General features: G+C 35.9%; 1 long non-coding RNA gene across 3 annotated transcripts in view; it reads right to left on the reverse strand.

The window, feature by feature from the left end:
• The window catches only part of LOC147065305 (uncharacterized), a 156,179-nt gene that overhangs the window by 112,143 nt on the left and 28,455 nt on the right, over positions 1 to 15,581 (reverse strand). For all 3 annotated transcript variants that reach the window (XR_015071742.1, XR_015071743.1, XR_015071741.1), the window contains exon 2: positions 13,494 to 13,608. This is a non-coding gene — a long non-coding RNA (uncharacterized LOC147065305). The remainder of the gene's footprint in view (positions 1 to 13,493; positions 13,609 to 15,581) is intronic.

Raw genomic sequence — 15,581 nt, forward strand, 5'->3', positions numbered from 1 at the left:
CTTTGTAAAACACTCAAGTGGGTTATAATATTAACAATCAAAATGCATCATCTATCTCTTTAAAATGCATCAACATCTTTAATCTTTCTCGCTCTTTCTTATCAAATGTAGCGATGTCTATCTCATATAAAAATCCCAGACGTGGGATCATCGGAACTCTATAAAAAAAAATGTGATAATTTTGCTGTCTCCTTTTCACTAATAATATCTAGGCATCGTTGACTCTTTCGTGCAATCGCCTAGCTATGGTGTATATTTGCAAACTGTGTGCAATTTTGCTAAGTACGTGAATACGGCCGCACACATTTTTATGCCATCTAATATACAATAAAATTGAATTCTGTCGGTAATATCTAAATATATACCGTTTGATCGGCGTTGTGATGTTTTCTATTCTCCTTTTCGTCTGTTCTATTTCGCATCAATTTGCTGCGAACTGTGATGGTTCTTGCTTGATTCCAATTGGATACATTTGGAATCAAGTAAGACTCGTGTTGATGATTGAACGATGTCTGCGTCGACGCATGTCTTGGCCCTAAGGCCTAATGGTAAAGATGAAGTATGTATTAATTTAGTTTTTATCTTTTATATTTTTTGAAAACAAATATTTATGAATATTGGTAATTAAGTACATTTTTAAATATCTGTCAGTCAGAATTCCGTGTAATTTATTAAATACCTATTAACTGTAGGTAATAGGTATACTTGTGTGCGGTGGTGGTATAACTTTCTGACTAATGCATTCCAAATGCATCCGATTAGAATCACCAGTTGTACATATTTGTTTTTATCTGATTGGTGATTCTAATCGAATGAATTGGAATCAAATAAGACCTGCGTCGAAGCACGTCAACTGCACTGTGTCTGCAGCCTAACGAGGAAATGAGAGAGCGGACCATGCAACCTCTCGTCACAATGAGAGTGAAGAAGCGACGTTGGCCACGTGCTAAGGATACCTCAAGAGAATTTCAACCTGGCTTGCTTCTTCTTCAAGCCATTCGGAAAAGGGCGTTAAATACCAGTCACAGAGGTATACCTACTGCTACTACCGAGTACCTATGCGATGCCGGTATAATCTGGTATAATCTGGGATATGCAACAATACATCCTCTTGGCAGCGCAGTGTGGTGTATACATGTTCTAACTGAGCAGCGGATATGGATATAAATCAAACCAATCAAAACCCAGTAATAAATAGTCAGGTCAGGATCACAGGAAACAGATTGTGCTCCCATGTCATAATAATAGTACGCAATAAAAGGTAAACATTGTAAAACATACTGATTTTCTAAAAAATATTACTTAGGTACCAAACCTTCTCTATAGGATCTAAGTAGGTACTATTTACAATTTACATCATGCGTACCTACCTATATGATAAAATATACATTTCTATCTCTATATATGCTGTAAATGCGAAGCGTGCTTAAAAATAGAGGAAAATGTGGTATCATGGCCCCCTGCTACTAAATTGCCCCCCCTAAGATTTTCCTATTTCTGATAATGCCATCTAGCGGTGTATCATGACATATCGTTCTCCTATGTACCACGAGTCTAGGGAATCACAATTACTCCGCGTGAAGCGTACGCGTCGTCAGTGTCGGGCATTCTTGTCACAACGTGTGAAGTGAAAGTTTATCGTCCTGCACAAAAAAAATATTTTCTCAGAACTTTTTAGGATTCAGAGACTTTTGAAGTGAATTTGTTTACATCGAAGGAACGTGAAATCAATATTTTCAAGTAAGTTCGCTCAGTCTTCAATATTTTAAATTATAATTCAAAAAATACCGTGACAGTGTTTGTTGATATATTGGCCCCCCATGGTGGTATGTAATTTGGCACCGGGGGCCATATTACAACCATTTTACCTCGATTAAAAACTACTATTTTTATAATTTTACAGGCATGCCGCGAATGAATCTTTCTCCGAGAAACAAGCATAAACTAAAATTATGGAGCGAGGATAATATGATGAGTGCAGTAGCTGCAGTGCGGGAGAAGAAGATGGGCTACAAAAAAGTGGTGGAGGAGTTTGGAGTGCTATTTGGTAAGGCATATATTCAATGTCAAACAGCAAGCATAGCTGTAAATAGATTCAAGGTATCTGGTATATATCCATTCGACAGAAATATATTTAATAATGCTGATTTGAACGCAGCAGAGCATGAAGCTACTGAACCTACAGTAACTGAATCCATCTCAACTCCGAATGTTCTTGATCAGCCAAATTCCGTCAATGACTGCAGAAACCCTTTGCTCTCCACAGTCATCTGAGAGCCCTCTTCTACTGCTTGAAAATATTGTGCCAGTTCCACAGCCTAAAACAAACAATTCAAACAGGGGACGTAAGGCATCGTCGGCTGCTCTCGTGACCGGGTCGCCGTACAAAGCTGGCTTAGAAGATTCTATGAAGAGAGCTGAACTTAAGCAATCAGTAATGGAAGAAGCTGGGCCTAGTCATGGGAGGGTTAACCGAGGCCGTGGTGGTGGTCGTGGTTATGCTAGAGGCAGGGGAGCTAACAATATAGCAAAATGACGTCGCATGAGTTCTGACTCAGAAACAACCGAAGAATCTGGGCCTCCGAGCTCTGTCTCGGATATATCCGATATGGAAACTCCTGGTGCGCCTCTTGAAGATGCAGATGCGATATGCATGTTTTGCAGGGAACCTTATTCCATGGACCGACATGGTGAAATTTGGATTCAATGTTTTATTTGTCACTTATAGGCACACAATGAATGCACATCGTGCGAAAAAAATGAATATGTGTGATTTTTGTTTAAATACCTCATTAAAAATGAGAAGATTACAAATTGTTTGAGTGATTCTGTAATATTTAATGCTTAGTTGCTAGTCTATACTGTCATCGACAAAAATATCTTGTAAATTTCGATGGGGGCCATATTACCCTCACATTTTTCAAAAATAGGAAAACTTGGTTTTTTAGAAATACATGTATAATATAATTCAATTGTTTTATTTTTGGTTCCACGTTTTAGCAAACACAAACTTAATATTGTATCTTCACTTTAAGCAAAAATTTAGAGCAGTTAGAATAAAAACTCGTCTGTTATGAAGAAAAAACAAACTGGGGGGCCACAATACCACCTCTTCATCTAATCAATTGCTTTGCAATAATATTGTGTACCTACCTTTATTATGCAATTGCGTGGATAATTTGAATAAACTACAATAATTATACCTAATTCTATAGTACCTAGTGTATACGTTTAATAACTTTGCACTCCGGCTCTCGGATGAAAATGAAGTAGGAATTAATATATTCTAAAAATATAATTTTTAATATATTATCTAAGTATTTATTTATTATTACATAAGTATTATTTAATACAAGTGAATATCATTTGATCTAATTTTATACGAGGTAATCAGGCAAAGGGGCATATCAGTGTAGTAAAACGTGCAAAGTTATAAAACGCACTTATACTCGAATTTGGTAAGTATAGGTAAATCATTCTACAGTGGCACCCATAGGCGTTACGCGTATGTATTGGAATTGCTTGCTGCAATGCCTGGTTTAATGCTAACAAACAATACCACTACAACTGCAAGTCGCCTTTTCCGTACCCATGGTGCCACTGTAGAATGATTTACCTATATATAATATGTAAGTAGATACTTATATATAACAGCATCCTTACATCTAAAAAATCACAAAAATCATCATTTGATTATTGAATTGTATTTTTATATAAAATATAAGGCCCACAACCTAATTAACCTCTAATCTCCAATCACCAATAATTTAATTAACAATCAACAAAAAAAACCAGGTGACAGTGCCACCTAAACAAATTTCCAATCACATCATTATGAGAGTAGGTACCTATAGGTAAATCGTTTTACAGTGGCACCATGGGTACGGCAAATGCGGCTTGCAGTTGTAGTGGTATTGTTTGCTAGCATTGGAACTGGCATTGTCGCAAGCAATTCAATACACGCGCGAATCGCCTATGGTGCCACTGTAGAATGATTTACCTATACCTATCTTATCATTTATTTTCCTTCGTGACACGAATAAAATAAACGATTCCTTCATTTTCGTGTTAGTTTATATTTTAAATTTAGAATTTGAGTTTACATGTTTATCTCACCTTAACGCTTTTAATACGTCTTCGCCCTGTCTCACTCACCAACACATTTACATATTATATTTTCTGTCGTGCGTTAGAGTAGGTATACGCTTTATAACTTTGCACTCTGGGTCTAGGATGAAAATGATGCACTTAAGATTATACTTATTCTAAAAATATGTTTTTACATAATAATATATCTATTTATTACTACATACATATTAGTTATAGGTATTAACACAAATGTTGAATATTTGATCTAATTTTATACGAGGTAATCAGGCAAAGAGGCATAGGTAAGTATTAGTGTAGTAAAAAGTGCAAAGTTATAAAACGTACCTATACTCTACTGATAAATCAAGACAAATATAATATTCTATTATTGTAGGTAAATTATCATAGGTTCCACCATATTAAAGAAAACAGTCGTAATACTAGGCAATCTGCCTATGTTTCTAGGTTCTACTTACGTTACACGGAAGAAGGTGAAAATATTATTCATTTATGTGACCCAATCAACCTGCTATAAACGACATTTTTTATGTATCGTTTGACGCTTCAGACTGGGCTCCAGACAGCGATAGTCGGCAGTATACCGCACACTAGATATTCTGTCTCCCTCTAACTCCATACAGTACGAAAGAGAACAACCTATGCAGTATGTATGATAACTGAATTTAATATGCAAATAAATATTGACAGAAAAAAATCTATGCATGGATGGATAACTTGCTGTGATTTTTAAAATAGTGTTCCAAATTTAAGAATCGAAGACGCTTGCGTGGGACTTTTTGAAATTTCGAGTTTTAGAATTTGCGCGATGATTATCATTGCAATGCTTTGTATTACGTACGTACCCAAATATTTTGTTTGCACTACACCGGCTGTTGTACAACCACGCGTTGATCCATAAAGGAGGGTAATGCCTATTGAAGTGATTTCTACAGATAAATGGATGTAATTAGGTATACAGGGCCCGAAATGGCTGGAGCGCAGTTCCGATTCATGAAATCCTCGAGATCATCGCTCCGTCTCGTAGACAAATTAATTTGATTGTCTCTAAGTAGCAGTGGCGAAGGGTGGAGGTAGGCGATTAAGTTCCGCCATAAATAGTAGATACTTATTAAATATTAAACGATTAAACTTTGTGAGTCACACGTATTTGTTTTTATTGAACTAAGACTACAATTTACAGATGGTGATGGTTAGTTTTAAAAATTCAATTACACCATGCGAAAACCAAGTCATTATAAATAATAGTCAAACAATACTGGTCTATCTATAAAATATCCAAAATTATGCAATTAAATTATAAGTACATAACTTTGAATATATTATAGATAGAATAATATTTTTATCTATAAAATAGTTTGGTTAGGCAGGGCTTAATAAATAAAAAAAAATACTTAACTAACAATATGTGTAATATTATGTATTCTTAATCCACGTGTGCACAATTTTGTTTTAGGTATCGCCCAAAATATACCAAAACTATTGTGGTTTGGTTTAGGGAAGGTTTAATTAATTTTTAAAAAATAACCAACTCGATCTGTAAACTGTAGTCCTAGTTCAATAAAAACAAATACGAATGACTGACAAAGTTTAATATGCACTATTTATGTCGGATCTTAAAAGCCTACCTCCACCCTTCGCCACTGCTAAGTAGGCCATATACCTAACAAAAGATTTAACCCACTTATTTTTATAAAATATACTTAGGTACTTAGAAAACGTATGTTAATATTTTTGGGAAACTATCGGGCGCTCCGGTTAGTAAATTTTTCCATTTCGAGCGCTGAATTATAGCAGAACCATTAATTTTTAACCATGATTATTTTTTTTGATTATTTTATTTATTGATTTATTTTGATTATTTATTAGATTATTGATTTATTATTGTGCGCAAGAAATAGACAATAGGTACTAGAAATATACTAAAATATCACAATATAGTTCAGGGATGGCGAACCTTTTGGGACAGTCGCAGTCGAATTGAGGCTTATGGTAAGGATGTAGGTACATGGGGATAATAAAATTATGGTTCAACTGGACCAATAGTTATCCGTAAAAAGTTTGCAAAACAAACTACAACATTGCGACTAACCATTCCTCGGAATATGAAATTTGATGAATGAGACTATAAATAGGATTAGGTACCTACCTACGTAGGAAGGTAGGTACTTACTCGTAACTATGGTAAAGCTTGGAAGGATATTAAATTTCGCGATAAGAATTAACAGATAAGGAAGAAAGTGGCCATGAACATTTTCAATGCTAAATGGATATCGCAGCGAATGTCAAGGTATGGGTGGATACCAGTGGCGTGCAGTCCATAATTACGGAGCATGCCCAAAAATAGATACCTAGGTAATCGATAAATTAGTATATATGTAGATATATTGTAAAATTGGCGAAGGGTGGAGGTAGGCTGTAAGGATCCGACATAAATAGTGCACACTAAACTTTGTCAGACATACTTATTTGTTTTCATTGAATTAAGACTACAATGGGTAGATAGTGTTTGTTAGTTTCTAAAATTCAATTAAACCTTAGTTAATCCAAGCCATAGTAGGTAATAGTTAAAAATATCCATCTTTATTGTAATATGTACCTCCGTACTTATTCTTAATCCAACAAAAAACAAATAGGTAGGTACCTAAGATAACTGAAAAAGTGTGCATTATTTTTGTTGGATCGCCCATAGCATACCTAAATTGTTATGGTTTGGTTTAGGCAGAGTTTAATTGAATTTTAAGAAATAGCTAGCACAATCTACAAATTGTTTTCTTAGTTCAATAAAAACAAAAATAATATGACTGACAAAGTTTAGTGTGCACTATTTATGTTGAAAAGCCTACTTCCACTCTTCGCCACTGGTAGGTATGTACTATGAAACAATATTGTTTATTTATTGTGCAATTATATGGTTAGGTAATTTGATTTAACTTTTTGGTTCTATAATTTTTTTTTATTCAGTATCCCATTAACTAAAAATGGCCGCACGCCTCTGGTGTATACTCGTACCTACGTATAATTTAAGTAAGAAAAAATAATACTCTGCCTACTAGAGGCACGTGGTGGATAAAATATGAAGTCAAATTTATTGAAAATGCATAGTTTTATTTATGTAGGTATTTTAATTATATTGTAGGTATTATTATACTTATAGGCCATCCATGGACTGAAACCGTATGCGGTTTCGAACCGTGTGCTATGCTAAGCTTATCTTTTCTGGTCATGGAAATAATATTTCCACAAAGTATATTATAAGCATCTGATCGTATTCGTTTATACCATACACTTACACTTTTTTTTATAAATTTAGTGAAAATATATTTTCATGAACAAAAATCATAATTTTAGTATGGCACACGGATCTAAACTGCAAACGATTTCAGTCCATGGATGGCCTCTTAGGTAGGCAGTGGCGCACCCAGGATTTAATATTGGGAGGGCCTAAGGAGGAGAATGTAAATTAGTTCCATAGGCTCTTTTTCTTCTTCACAGCCTAATTTCTCGTTTATCGGTCTTTTGTCTATTGCACTCGGTGTACATACACCATAGTCCCCACATCCTGAAACGGGCCCTCAGGCTCGGATATTTGGCGGGCCCCCTACCTACCGCTAAGATTAAAGGTAGTGTGAAACACTACATTAAAGGTTTTTCAAATTGTGTTTTAGTTCAAATTAAGGGTACTTATACAGTGAATTATTGTCGATTTTTAATACCTACATCTACTTTAATAATGGAGCTGTCGAGTATCTAAATATAGTATATCTGAGTACCTATATAAAATATATTGCACAATTATATACTTAGTTAATTGAAATTGTTCATGGTCATGAAGCATAATAGCGCCGCAGGCGACTTTTTTACTATTAAAGCTAATTTATGATGTGTGTTGATCTCACTTATCTGGTCAACCCGACACGCCGGGCCCCCCAGCCCCTAGGCTAGAGCCCTGTCAGCCCTCCCCAGCCATGACCTACACCACTCCGGAATTCGGTTGGACACCGAGAATTTTTTGAGAGTTCCTTTAGGGATTGGGTTTCTAAAACAACCTGACATTAGTGTTTCAAAATTTTTGTGTTAGAAATTAAAATCTAAGAGATTTTTCTAAAAAGGGTGCTGGAGAATTATTACAAATCATTTTTTGCCGTGTTTTTATTTGTCTAAGCCCAAGGGTTATAGTTTATTGGCTTCCAATTTCAATGTTTAAAATCATTCCGATAATTTTCATTTTTGGGGGGTGCCAGGGCCCCTTGCCCCCCCCCCCCCCTGGATGCGCCACTGTAGGTAGGTACCTACCTACCTACATAATATATACTGGATACGTGGCAGAAAAAAACTAGAGACCGAGAAGAGAAGAGTGAGCTAAGGAAGGCCTTCATCCACCAGTGGATCGACACCGGCTGATGATAATAGGTATCTGCCTACTTACTAATGTGTAATGAAGATAATATCGGTTAACGAGTTTATAGAAAAAAAAAATTATAAAAAAAATCGTTGTAAGTTTATCTTTGTTGTTAAATTGTTACGGTTGTCGACTATAGGTACTTGCATAAAGGCTAATATTTCGCTTTCTCTTGCTCGGCACCCCCTCTGAAATGCCTTGTTTCGTGCTAAAACTATCGAACTAACGAACCACGGTAATGTGGTACATATGTACCTAATTGTTTATAAATGCTCCAACATCAAGGTAAAGCCAATACTTTTCAACGAAAACGCGAGGCCCGGGGCAATCTGTAGGTATTTTGAGCACCTTTTCCCTTCAATTCATCCCTCATCCTATTAGAAAAAAATATAATATGCTAGTTTTTGATCATAAACAAAATTACGACCCAAAAATAGTAGAATAGTGGACCATAAAATCATGATACAATATAAGCCAACAAGCTAGCGACTATTCTGACAGAACGTAGTTCGTTTTTTACCGGGAGGTCGCTACTACGCTCTACTGCGCAGACGCAGTAGGCCCACATGCCGGCGTGTAGCGTGTAAAGTTGACCGGCTTTCAACTTTTCTCGGGAGATTTTTTAGAATCTGCTTGTTAGCTTGTTCGATGATGACACTGGGCGACTTTACAGGCAGATTGTAAATTCGCCAACAAGCAGCTCGTAAAATAGCTCATTGACATGTCATTGACGCTTTAGACAGGAGACAGGTAAGTCGTACCGGGTACCAACCTAGCTACTGACTTAATTACTTATTGATAGTGCCATTATTCTGCCGTATCTTTGTACAATGAATGAAGAGTCTCATTATGGAGAAAGAATGAAGAAGAAAATCGATTTCAGAATTGATAAAATAACTTATGCCTCGGAAAAGTACGAGGGCGTTCGTAGGTACCCGAAGCAACCGTGTAGGTACCTAGGTGTAGGTACTCGCTGCTCGGTGAGACGGCAACATATTGTCTCAGTGACAAGTGAGGGAGACAGCTACACCGCGTCCCGTGTTGCTAGGCAGATAATTCAGGGCGATTTTTTTTATTCGCCTCTTTTTTTGCACTGCATGTGCGCAGTAGTTGATGGGAAACCTTTTCTACCAATACACTACTGACATTGTGGAAGACAGGTCTACGAACTTTCTTCGCCCATATTTTTCCGGTCCATCATTCTTATACTCAAATTACATTGGCAGATTGCGTCTGGCCCGATCATCTGCCACGATTGCCAAAATCTATGGTTTTCCGTGATCGTGAACGATCGTGAGTAAATTGGAACCAATCCTATTTCTGTCTGCCACGATTCACAAAGATTAAATTTAAATACTTTCCCTCTATTTTTCTTAGAAGGTACGCTTTAAATAATCGCCTACTATGGAGCCTTCCCCACTGGTAGCCACCAACGAAGAAATAGTTTTCGGTCAACCTATATTTTTAATAATACAAACACTATGTTAATTAAGTAACCAATCAAGGCAAGGACCAACGCGATCGAGTCGTTGCGTGTAATTTCTTATAGTGTAAAGACGTTGGTCACGAGTCACGACTATATTATATTATATTATACCCCATCCACCCATTATTTTCGAATGCGATTTCACGCCAGATGGCGTGCGAAACGTATGCTTTGCGTTCATGGAGATTTTGTACATAAGCATCTCGCCAAACCCGAACACCTAATGCCCCTCTACCATAAGTTTAGCGAAGCGATTGCTAAATTTGGCAGAGTCGATTTTTGACATATTGCAACTGACAGCCCGTGTTTGTTGATAATTGTCATAGGTATTTGTTTTCTTCCGTATTTCATTATGATTCAGTGAATTATTTTGATTATTGTCTAATGGTATTATCTATTTTACAATTGATAATTAGATTGACATTACATTATTAATATTTGTCAATTGATAGAGAGAGTCATTTGGAAGTCGACGTAGATAGGTACAATGTGGAGCAGTAAACGCTAGGCGACAAGATCACGTGAAACAAATGCAGAGCCGGCAATGGATCAGCCACAAATATAGAATGCCGGAAGAGTTAGTAAAAAGGTGGTACATTGCCCACCTTTTTACTTCGCATTCCCCGCATCATGACGTCCGTAGGGGCAGTTGGGTAATGCGTTACTTAGGGGCGGCAAATTAAAGGTGCCGCTCAGCTGACAACCACTACTGACTTTTTATTGGGTATGAAGATCAGATTTTCATTGCATTTATCCATTCAAATAATAAAAATGTAAGGGAAAGAATTTACATAAATTTTGAGATAAAGTGTTATATTTGATTGTTATATTAGATTGTAATAGCTATATTTGAGACTGCGTTGTGGCGTCACGTTATCTAGAGATGTCAAGAGAAGACCACGATGGAAAAATAATGAATACCTGCCAAGGGTTGTAGTACTAGGTAGGTAGATAGGTACATACTAAAAATGGTGCAAAATTATGCAAGATCGTAGCTGGATGTAGGTAGATAGAGGGGCAATGCCTTATCTTAACCTTAAAATACGCTACTAAGGCCACATTAAAAATAGCCAACATACAGTTACATACCTACAAACTTATCTGTAGAATGGAAAAAATGGAACTCAAACTCCATAGGACATTTTGAAAATGTCATTCGAATGTCAGATTTTGCCGAGTTACGAGTCTTGATTGGGTAGTTTTCGACAGTGGTTCCCCTATCCCATTCTTCAGATAAGTTTGTAGCCCTGTATCTATATCCCCACGCATATCTTAGGTACCTATGTGTGATGGTGCAACGTTACCAGATAATGATCATACCAAAACGGGATTTTTACCACGTAAATTTTAAAAATCGGGATTTCCTAACAAAAAGCGGGACAACCTAAAAAACGCATAGTTCAATATTTATAAATAACACAAACTACACAACTTAAGATAATAATGTTAAACAATATTTATTCCCGACACTCGCCTAAGTATGTGTAATTGACTGAATTTACTTCCTACTACTGAAGAGTTTCTTAATACGTAGGTATATTGTTAACATTCAGCACATTATTATATCTATATCATGTTGAATTGAATAAATAATTCCGATTTCATGAACTTAACAGAACGTATATTTCTTGCATCTAACCATTTTAAATTCATCTGAGAAAATACCCGTTCGGAATGCTTAAAATAAATTAAATTAGCTTGAAATTTTTTTTAGTATCTTTTCACAGGAATAACTTGATAGCCTATACGTCGTATTTGTCTTATTATCCCACAAAAATCGGGACGTCGGGCAACGCTGGATGGCTTCCTATTTAAAATTTTGGAATTTTTGAACTTCTGTAATTTATAATTTATCTATCTACTTAAAAAATGTTTCTAGCTACGGCGTTAAAATTTTCAATAAAAATAATTTTACAATCTCAAATCTAGTGTAGGTAGGTAATAATGCGAAGACGTTTGGGAATTCATAATTATTTGCTTACTTAATAAATGAAAAATAATTTTATTATGTACCTATACCTACTGACAACTAATTATGTTTTTTCTTCAATATAAAATAAGATCAGTAATCAGTTCATTGACAACCACAACAGCCACAAGTCCCGGTGGTATCCCTTCACTGCATTACAGCGGGCGCTATATTTAGTCTCCTGAGTACTGAGGGGGAGGGGTTAGGCAGGGGGGTGTAGTTACAAGAGAGTAATGTGTGTGAAGATAATAATGTGTGAGTTTGGTTTTTGATTCTCGCGCCGTTGGTTTGGTGCAGTCATTTTATTTAGAAATTCGGCTCAAGCGCTTTCACTGCTCGCTGGACATGTCGTCAGCCAGCGAACCGCTCGCTTTTTCAGTGTTACCATAATATCTACCTACGTAATACTTAATGATCGTTACTCAATGGCGTCCTCGAAGTCCAGTGCGTAAGGCGCTGGCTTTTCATCCGGGGGTCCCGAGTTCGACTCGGTGAGGTCACAATATATTACCTACTATTTAAGTAGGCATTTGATTTTCTGGGTGTTTGTCATTGTTTATCTTATATTACTAAATATAATACCTACTGTTTCACTACACTACTGTCATCGGGCCTCATAGCATGTTGTAGTGCTGTAAGAATAAGTATATGTACAAGTAAGATATCTATAGAGACCTATGTTTAAATTAATTAAAATGGACCTGAGGGGATAGGAGTGTATAAAATAAAGTAAAAAGGAGCAAATAATAGGGCAACAATTGGCATATTGGAGCCTCGATAACGGAATCCACGTCCTAATTTTTAAAATACCGAACATAAAAGAATCCAGACGAAAACTATTAAATAGCATTAAATTGTTGGTATTTAGGTGGGTACTTCCGTATTTCAAGCAAGTGATAGGTATGTAGGTATACGGCGCTGCAAATTGGCACGACGTAGAGGCGTAGATATCTACCTATGTTGAAAATTAAAGTGGTTTTGTTCATGTGTTCTACGTTCTACGTGATTTTTAACAAACTGTTCTACTAGGTAGGATCTGTGCATTGCTTTGTGTAAACAGGCATCTACTTAAATAATAACGTAGGTCAATGGCGAATGGTGGAGATAGGCTGTGGATATCTGATATAAATAGTCTATACTACAGTACACTAAACTTAATTCATCGAATTAAGAATACAGATATTTTAGAATAATTTTAGATGTTTTATAGATACTTAAGTATAAACATATTTGTACATATAGTTTGGTTTGAGCAGGGTGTAATTAAATTTTAAAAATTAACCAACACCATCTGGAAATTGTATTGTTATTTCAATGAAAAAAATAAGTACGTAAGCATGGCGTATGACTGACAAAGTTTGTATCCACTATTTATGTCGGATTTCCACAGCCTGCCTTCGTCAATGTCATAGAGTGCCTGTTATAGATTTGCTTTTTTCAAAGTAATCAATCATAATAGATATCTACTATGAAGTACATTTTTTAATAATACATTTAAAGTAGATCATATATTATTTTAAAATACTCACAAAGGTGCATAAAGTTATTATTTTTGGAGTCTGCTTTTCTTGCTACTGCGGTGAATCCCGTAAATCCAAAACAAATGCACAGACAGAAAGCACAAATGATTCTCTCCACACCTTCCTGAAAAAAAGAGATATTTTGTTATTACGTAGGTAAGTAGGTAAATAGGTTTGTAAATAGGTAGGGGAGGACTCATTATTAAGGCTATACCTCAGCTGGGGCACGATCGTGACTACGCGACGCAAAGATTGTGCAAACGACGCCTGCAGAACAAAACATAATTTGTCAAAAAAATTCAACATACGTCCATTTAATGTTCTGTTTATTGTTCTATTAGTAACAATAATAATATATTCATTGACATGTTGTCTTTTTCAAGTAAATGGATAACGTTTTTTATCTTTACACGATTTAAAAATTAACACCCCCGTCGCCATCACGAAACAATTCGCTCTCCGATTGCCAGCGAGTCCAAAATTTCGTCGCACCTATAGTTGAAAATTATTTGCCGTTTCACTGAAGTATGCTCTTAAATGAACAAACACGTTTTATTATGTCTATGTCATTATTATTCCCTGTTTTTCTCATTCGTGAAATGAATGTGTTGTATGATCACTTGGTCCAATTATCTCTCGAGCCAAACTGTCAGGCCAACAGATTGGTAAAAGGTTTATGATATCCTATAAAGATGTTGCCACCTATATAGGTATCTACCTAATCATTTTTTGGGAGGTAGGTGAGTAGGTTTCACCCACAGAACAAATAATAAATATAATTCCGATAGGCTATAGGTAGGTACCTATTCAATACGCTACATTTTGATGCAGGGTTTTGAATGTATGAGTGTCCTACGAAAATGAAACACGCATTATGCACGTGCAATAGTGTGTGTAATACCCCAATATTAAATGAGCGTCAATGCATAAACCGAGAGCAGTTGTCAGTATTCGACGTATGACGTATTCTTGACACGTGTTTAAGTTTATCCTGGATTCTTCCTTAGATACCTACTCGAGATCGATTACCTGCTACTCCTTACCAGTTAGGTATTTCAGTTCCCGTTATTTTTAAGTTCACTGATTAAAATGGAAAATCATCATTTTTGCAGTGGTAATTTTTGACTTAGATGACAATTTTTTTTAAATTATTTTTTTTTCTGATCACAAGAATGTTAACTGGGTACCTACGATTGACAACAATAGATACCTACTCTTAAATATGTGGGACCTACTTAAAAATTAAAAATACACTCATTATTTATTTCTCGACACCTGTATTTTTTCCAATCGTTTTAAACCTTTAAATTCACCGGTCTTGCAGTGGACCCTTCACACATGAACGTAAGGCACCAGCATATTTATCTATAGGTATTTTTATGTAGCAGACAGACATAACGTAGATATTTAACCTAGGTTGTATTGTTAAATCTAAAAGGATACCCAAATAGTTGGCTATGATATCTTATCCTTATCACGTTATTTGTCTACTTAACAGACAACAAGGGGCCTCTCAGTATAAAAAAGAAAAATGACTTAGTTATCTATAAACTAGTTAAGTATGTGCCTAAGTACCTAAGTAGGTACCCACTAAGTTACTAGGCACATAAGTAGATACCTCGACTGCAGTAGTGAAGAGTGGAGGTAGGCCGTTAAGATATGATTCATAAATAGTGCACACTAAACTCTGTCGGTCATATAGTGCAGGATCCCATAGACTTCTCGTATACATAATATGCGGAACGCATTCTGACAATTGGAATAGGTTTTAGGGGTCACCAAGATATATAATGTCGATGTTGCCAGGCGATATTGGTGGTCAATTTGTTTTTATTGACGTTTTAATTTTTTTTCTTATAACCTACCAAAAATTGTTCCGAATTCTTCAATAAAACCAAGACCGAATCAGGGATTAATTGAAAATGCAATAATTGTACCATGCCATCGGCATGGTCGTAGAACGGTTCGTCCCATTTGAAAAAATAAAAATAGCGGGTAGTGCAATGTGTTCAAAATTATCGATTCTTAGGATCCTCCTTGGCTTAAATTATTTTATTTAGTAGCATTTTTGTATAAAATCACCCAGATTGGTTTCTT

The sequence above is a fragment of the Rhyacophila brunnea genome, unplaced genomic scaffold (assembly GCF_057557595.1).
Source record: "Rhyacophila brunnea isolate RB1 unplaced genomic scaffold, BYU_Rbru_1.0 scaffold_6, whole genome shotgun sequence".
Taxonomy (NCBI): Eukaryota; Metazoa; Arthropoda; class Insecta; order Trichoptera; family Rhyacophilidae; genus Rhyacophila; species Rhyacophila brunnea.